The sequence below is a fragment of the Macaca nemestrina genome, chromosome 5, assembly GCF_043159975.1.
Source record: "Macaca nemestrina isolate mMacNem1 chromosome 5, mMacNem.hap1, whole genome shotgun sequence".
Taxonomy (NCBI): domain Eukaryota; kingdom Metazoa; phylum Chordata; class Mammalia; order Primates; family Cercopithecidae; genus Macaca; species Macaca nemestrina.
The window spans coordinates 129,710,755-129,717,273 of record NC_092129.1 but is presented as its reverse complement, the minus strand read 5'-3'; the positions used below and the strand labels follow the sequence as shown (position 1 = coordinate 129,717,273).

Below are 6,519 nucleotides of genomic sequence, written 5' to 3'. Positions count from 1 at the left end.
CCACACTATTCTAGAACACATGATTTCTTATTTCTGTGATGCTGTAGAACTCTTTTGTTTCTTCTTTGAGACGGGATCTCACTCTGCCACCCAGGCTGGAGTGCAGTGGTGTGATTATCGCTCACTATGGTCTTGCTTTCCTGGGCTCAAGTGATCCTCCCACCTCAGCCTCCCAAGTAGCTGGTACTACAGGTGCACCTGACCACGTCCCGCTATCCTGCTAATTTTTGTATTTTTTGTAGAGATGGGGTTTCACCATGTTGCCTAGGCTGGTCTTGAACTCCTAGGCTCAAGAAATCGCTTGCCTTGGCCTCCCAAAGTGCTGGAACTATAGGTATGAGCCACGGTGCCCGGCCATGTTGAACTCTTAACTCTGAATTATATGCTGTCTTGTATCACTTGGAACTAATAGTGTTTTAAAATTACAAAATAAATTCATGATTTTTAAAAAACTCATATTTTCATCTCCCATAGGTTTCCACTGTTAACATATTGGGCATGTCCTTTCAAACTTTTGTTTTCCTATATCTTTTTGTTCCCATACAGAACAAAAAGATATCATTTTTATTTGCAATCCTATTTTACATGCTATTGCTTTTAGTTGTTTTGTTTTATTTGTTCGGTTGATTGGTTTTGTTTTGCTTTTTTTGGAGATAGGATTTCCCTGTGTGGCCCAGGGTAGACTCAAACTCCTGGGTTCAAGTCATTCTCCCCCCTCAGCCTCCCAAGCAGCTGGGATTCCAGGTGCCCACCACCACATTGGGCTATTGCTTTTCATTGTTGATGAGTGTTGGTTCTGGCTCCCCAGCGAGGCTGCTAGTTCCTTCACGACCAAGTTGGGATATTCCACTTTCCCTCTCCTCATAGAAAGACCTGCTGGGTTTCCAGCTGCAGCATCACAGCCATCCTTGTCCCAAGCACCAACCCTGCTCGGACACAGGAGGGCGCTGAGAAGCTCTGGCTCCACATTCTGATAGAGCTGTGAACATGATGTCCCAGTCTAGTAAGGGTATTTTTGCTTTCTTAAGGCCAAGGTCCCAACTTATTACCCAAATTCTCCTAATTGTTTTTGTTTTGTTTTGTTGTTTAACACGGAGTCTTGCTCTGTCACCCAGACTGGAGTGCAGTGGCGCAATCTCAGCTCACTGCAGCCTCCTCCTCCCAGGCTCAACCTATCCTCCCACCTCAGCCTCCCAAGTAGCTGGGACCACAGGCACATGCTACCACACCCAGCTAATTTAAAAAACTTTTTGTAGAAACAGGGTCTCACTGTGTTGCCCAGGCTGGGCTCGAACTCCTGGGATCCAGTGTTCCACTGCCTCAGCCTCCCAAAGTGCTGAGATTATAGGTGTGAGCCACCTTGCCTGGCCACATTCCCTAATTGGATCTCTGTCATTGTTATTAATAACAATAATCTTAGTAGCTTCCCTTGATTGCACACTTAGAATGAATCAGGCGCCACGCTTAAGCACCTGTCTGTATTATCACCCTTGATCCATACAGCATCCCTATCAAATAGGTACTATTCTTATATCTCTTTTGTGGAGAAGGAGATCAAGACTCAGACAAATGATATCACACAGAAATGTAAGTAGTAGCAGAGCTGGGGTAGAACTCAGAGACATGCCTGTTGACCACGGTACTGCATGAAGAGCCCTGGAGCCGTGTTCGGCATCTGGAGTCTTTGTCTCCACTCCTATAAAATCTGAGTTCTACGTCACTCTTTCCACCCTGTGCCTCCTCCCCTAGAGACAGGAATCCTGCCTTAAGCCAGGTGGCTAGAGGCCCTATTACTTGGGAACTGACCTCAACCACTAATGATTGGATTTCTCAGTATCTCTACTCTTGCATTCCCTGACACTCTGAGGCCTGCCTATTGAGATCATTCTGGGGTTTTGTTTTTTGTTTTTTGTTTTTTTTTTCATCAATAGTGATGCTTTAGGCATTTTAAGCAGGATAATTATTTGGGTCAGACTGTCCCATGCACAGAATTCCCAGACGCAAGATGCCAGCCACATCCCAGTCACAATATCAACCATAACCCACACCTTCATATTTCTACATGTTCGGGAACCAGGGAGGGAGCATTATTGTGCTGCCTTTGGTTTGGGGTGACCATGCCAGACTCTCAGGGCTGACAAGTTTGCCTAGACTATTGCCTGTGGTTTCCAATTCACAGCCTACGAGATACCTTGTTCTACCTAATGGATGAACTTCTATACCTACAGTTCTATCCTTCTGGTATCTACCCTATCTAGTTTCATCCATTTGCCCAGTTCTTCTACTATGGACTTTTTTTTTTTTGAGACAGAGTCTTGCTCTGTCGCTCAGGCTGGAGTGCAGTGGCGCAATCTTGGCTCACTGCAACCTCCACCTCCCCGGTTCAAGCGATTCTTGTGCCTCAGCCTCCTGAGTAGCTGGGGCTACAGGCATGTGCCACCATGCCCAGCTAATTTTTGTATGTTTAATAGAGACGGGGTCTCACCATGTTGTCCAAGCTGGTCTCGAACTCCTGACCTCAGGTGATCCACCCACCTCAGCCTCCCAAAGTGCTGAGATTACAAGCGTGAGCCACTGTGCCCAGCTGTTCTACTGTGGACTTTTATTTATCACTTATTGTGTATCTGGCATCTTTCCAAACATTTAGTTCTCACAACCTCTTCATGAAATGTACTATAAATTTGTAGTAGTTCTACATATTTGTTGGTACATATGATATTTTGGCTACACGCATAGTATGTGTAATGATCAAGTCAGAGTATTTGGGGTATCCCTCACCTTGAGTATTTACTGTTTCACGTGTTAGGGAGTATTTCAAGTCCTCTCTTCTAGCTATTTTGCAACATACAATACATGGTTATTAACTATAGTCAGCGTAGTCTGCTACTGAATATATTAAGAAATACATGGAATGTTTCACTGACTTGCATGCCATCCTTGTACAGAAGCCATGCTAACCTTCTCTATCATTCCAATTAGCATATGTGTTGAAGGGAGTACTGGTATTATTAAGCTATATAAGTATGAAAATAGCATAAGGAAACTGAGGCACAGAGAGGTAAAGTAGCTTGATGTTTACAAGGTGGTGTAACCAAACTTTTGGCATCAGCAAACTGACATAAGTCAAAGGAAAAATATGAACTGGAGAAGAATGATGTTAAAAGTCATTTCCTTCGTGGGAGAGTATGTCTATCTAACATTCTGATCCCTTCTGGTGTCAACATTCCCCTGCCTCCTTACCTCACCATTTTTTAGGAAATTGCCTTTCCCCCAAGGCTGTCCATTAGAACGTTCTGTCCCTTCTGACATAGAGCCTGACCTATTCAGTCTTTCCCTGGAATTTTCCAAATTAGAGGTGGAGGAATTGCTCTTTCATCTCAGATGCCAAATTGTAAGCCTGACCTCAGTCCTGTGATGGTCATCTCTGCTGTACATGGCAGAATCTGAGAGAATGGAGACAACAAGAGACGAGTGATGGAAAAAGGAAGGAAGGAGGGAGCACTGAACACAGCCAAGCCCGAGGCCAGCTCCAATCCTCTCTCTTCCAGTTATGTGACCCAACAAATATCATTTATGCTTTCATTCCTTGGAAGTGGGTATCTTCAACTTACCCCTATGAGAGATCTACTAACACACTTCCCACCCTCCTAATCTCGGTAAGCCTGCATCTCGCCCAGATTTCAAAGTAAACCACTCTCCTTTTCATTGATACTTCAATGAAAGTGATGAAAGTGAAGTGGGCATCAAAAGTGACTTCTCTGACACTGCTTAAAATTGGAAAATTCTCTGTAATGTCTCACTGGGATCAATGTGCAGGACACAGGGAATAGTCATTGTAGGCCTCAGTTTACACCTACCCAGCATGCGCAGTTGCTAAAGCAGGTAATCAAGGTACCACTCAGAGATCACTTTTCTGTGTTGTGTAAAACTGAACTTTGGATTTTTCCTTTAGGGTTTCTCAATTTGGAAGCCATTCGTGGCTCTCATGTGGACTTTCCACAAGTTCTATATAATTTACTTCAGTGCTCAAGACCCAATTGTATCATCTTAAACTGGATTCTGAGCTGTGTCTGTTCTGAGAAACAAGAAGTGTTCTCTTTCTAAATCTCTGGGCAGACAAGACAAGCCTGGCTGACTGTGAAAATCCTTAGATGATTGTGGGAATGTTCCTGAATGTCATGGTCCTCTTTGGAAAATATTGTGAAACTTTAAAATATGTAATTATAAGACTTGAGAACTGTTTTACCAATAGAAACTATGACTAACATACGTATATGCAACATCAAAATCATGAACCATGAACCCAAGAGTCAACCCCAAAAAAGGAAAACATAAAAAACAAGCTCCCAAATTCATAGTGGTAGATTTCTAATTTCCTGTAAATTCTTTGCTGTCCTTTTGTTTTGTGCTAAAAGGCAAAAAATGGGGTGTCCTATAAGTTAATAAAAATGCAGCTAAAATCAGAATTGAATCCATTTCTTAAATATTTTTACAAACTGGGAAATCAACACCAACTATTTTTTTTTTTTGAGACGGAGTCTTGCTCTGTCGCCCAGGCTGGATGGAGTGCAGTGGCCGGATCTCAGCTCACTGCAAAGCTGGAATATGATCCTACCATTTCCATGAGGCAGTAAGCTATCCAGTCCTGGCTATTTTTCATACAAATATTATTTATGCTAAAATATAATGGGTTGAGCCAGACACAGTGTCTCACTCCTGTAATCCCAGCACTTTGGGAAGCCAAGGTGGGTGGATCACCTGAGGTTGGCAGTTCGAGACCAGCCTGACCAACATGGAGAAACCCTATCTCTACTAAAAATACAAAATTAACTGAGCATGGTGGCACGTGCCTGTAATACCAGCTACTCGGGAAGCTGAGGCAGGAGAATCACTTGAGCCCAGGGGCCAGAGTTTGCAGTGAGCCAAGATCACACCATTGCACTCCAGCCTGGGCAATAAGAGCGAAACTCCATCTCAAAAAACAAAACAAAAACAATATACATATATACACATATATATACATATATACACATATATACGCATAAATATACATATATATATATAAAAATGGGTTGTTACTGTTACTTGAGATCAATTAATACTTCAAAATATTTTTCTTATTTCTAATATGCTAAACATAGAGATAGCCATATAAGTAAAAGCTTTTTGAGGTCCTCATGAATTTTTAATTGTACAAACTGGTCCTGAGACCAAAAAAGAAAAAGTTTGAGAACTGGTGCTATAAAGTACTAAGTACTAATTTTTTTTTTTTTTTTTTGAGATAGAATCTCACTCTGTTGCCCAGGCTGGAGTGCAGTGGCGTGATCTCAGCTCACTGCAACCTCTGCCTCCCGGGTTCAAGCAATTCTCTGCCTCAGCCTCCCAAGTAGCTGGGATCACAGGCATCCGCCACCACATCCAGCTAATTTTTTTGTATTTTTAGTAGAGACAAGGTTTCACCATGTTGGCCAGGCTGGCTTCAAACTCCTGACCTCAAGTGATCCACACATGTCGGCTGCCCAAAGTGCCAGGATTACAGGCGTGAGTCACTGCGCCCAGCTCTAAGTACTACAATATTAAGCCTTGATCATCAAAGAAGAGGGCTGTTTCTGATGATATTCAGTGTTCTGAGTGCAAACTGCCCCATCTCCTGCCTTCCATAGGCTCCTATCTCCGGACTAGAAAGACACAAGAATCAAGACAAGGAAAAAGAGATGTTTTCAGTGAAACTGCACACTATCAATACCTATACGACAAAATTTCCATCAATGGGAGGGAGGGCCTGACCACAGCAAGGCTTTGGGACACCCAGGACTGATTCCAATAGACATAGCACCCCATCATTCCCATAGTCCAAGCTCCTAACTATCATCAGTGGAGGTGCCCAGCACAGCCCATAGGAGATGGCATCACCAAGGGCAACCAAGGTATCTCCTTTGGCAGGCCATTGAGACCTTAGCAACCAACATCACCAAAGAGGGCTACAACAGTAGAAGAATAAAAGGGTGGACGCCACGTGGTAACTGAGAAGACTCATTGACGAGCACATAGGAGATATCCACTGAAGACAAAATTTAAAATTCCTGGAACAGAGATGAGGTCCTGAAGGTGGATCCTAGAGCCAGCAAAATGCAGTCTAAAACTCCTACCCCAATTTCAACTCTGAAGCCTGGTTAAATTACAGATTAGGTGTTTACAATTAAAGAATATTAAGAAAAATGCTTTCAAAATGGCATCTTGGCTGGGCATGGTGGCTCATGCCTATAATCTCAGCACTTTGGGAGGCCAAGGTGGGCAGATCACTTGAGATCAGGAGTTCGAGACCAGCCTGGCCAACATGGCAAAACCCTGTCTCTACTAAAAATACAAAAATTAGCTGGGTGTGGTGGCATGCACCTGTAATCCCAGCTACTTGGGAGGCTGAGGCAAGAGAATTGCTTGAACCCAGGAGGCGGAGGTTGCAGTGAACCGAGATCATGCCACTGCACTCCAGCCTGGGCGACAGAGTAAGACTCCATC

The 6,519-nt window shown here is 43.4% G+C and overlaps 1 pseudogene; it reads right to left on the bottom strand.

Annotated features, from left to right (window-relative positions):
• Positions 1–2,900: 2,900 nt before the first annotated feature.
• Positions 2,901–3,000, bottom strand: LOC112428231 (U6 spliceosomal RNA; annotated as a pseudogene).
• Between the last annotated feature and the right edge of the window lie 3,519 nt (positions 3,001–6,519).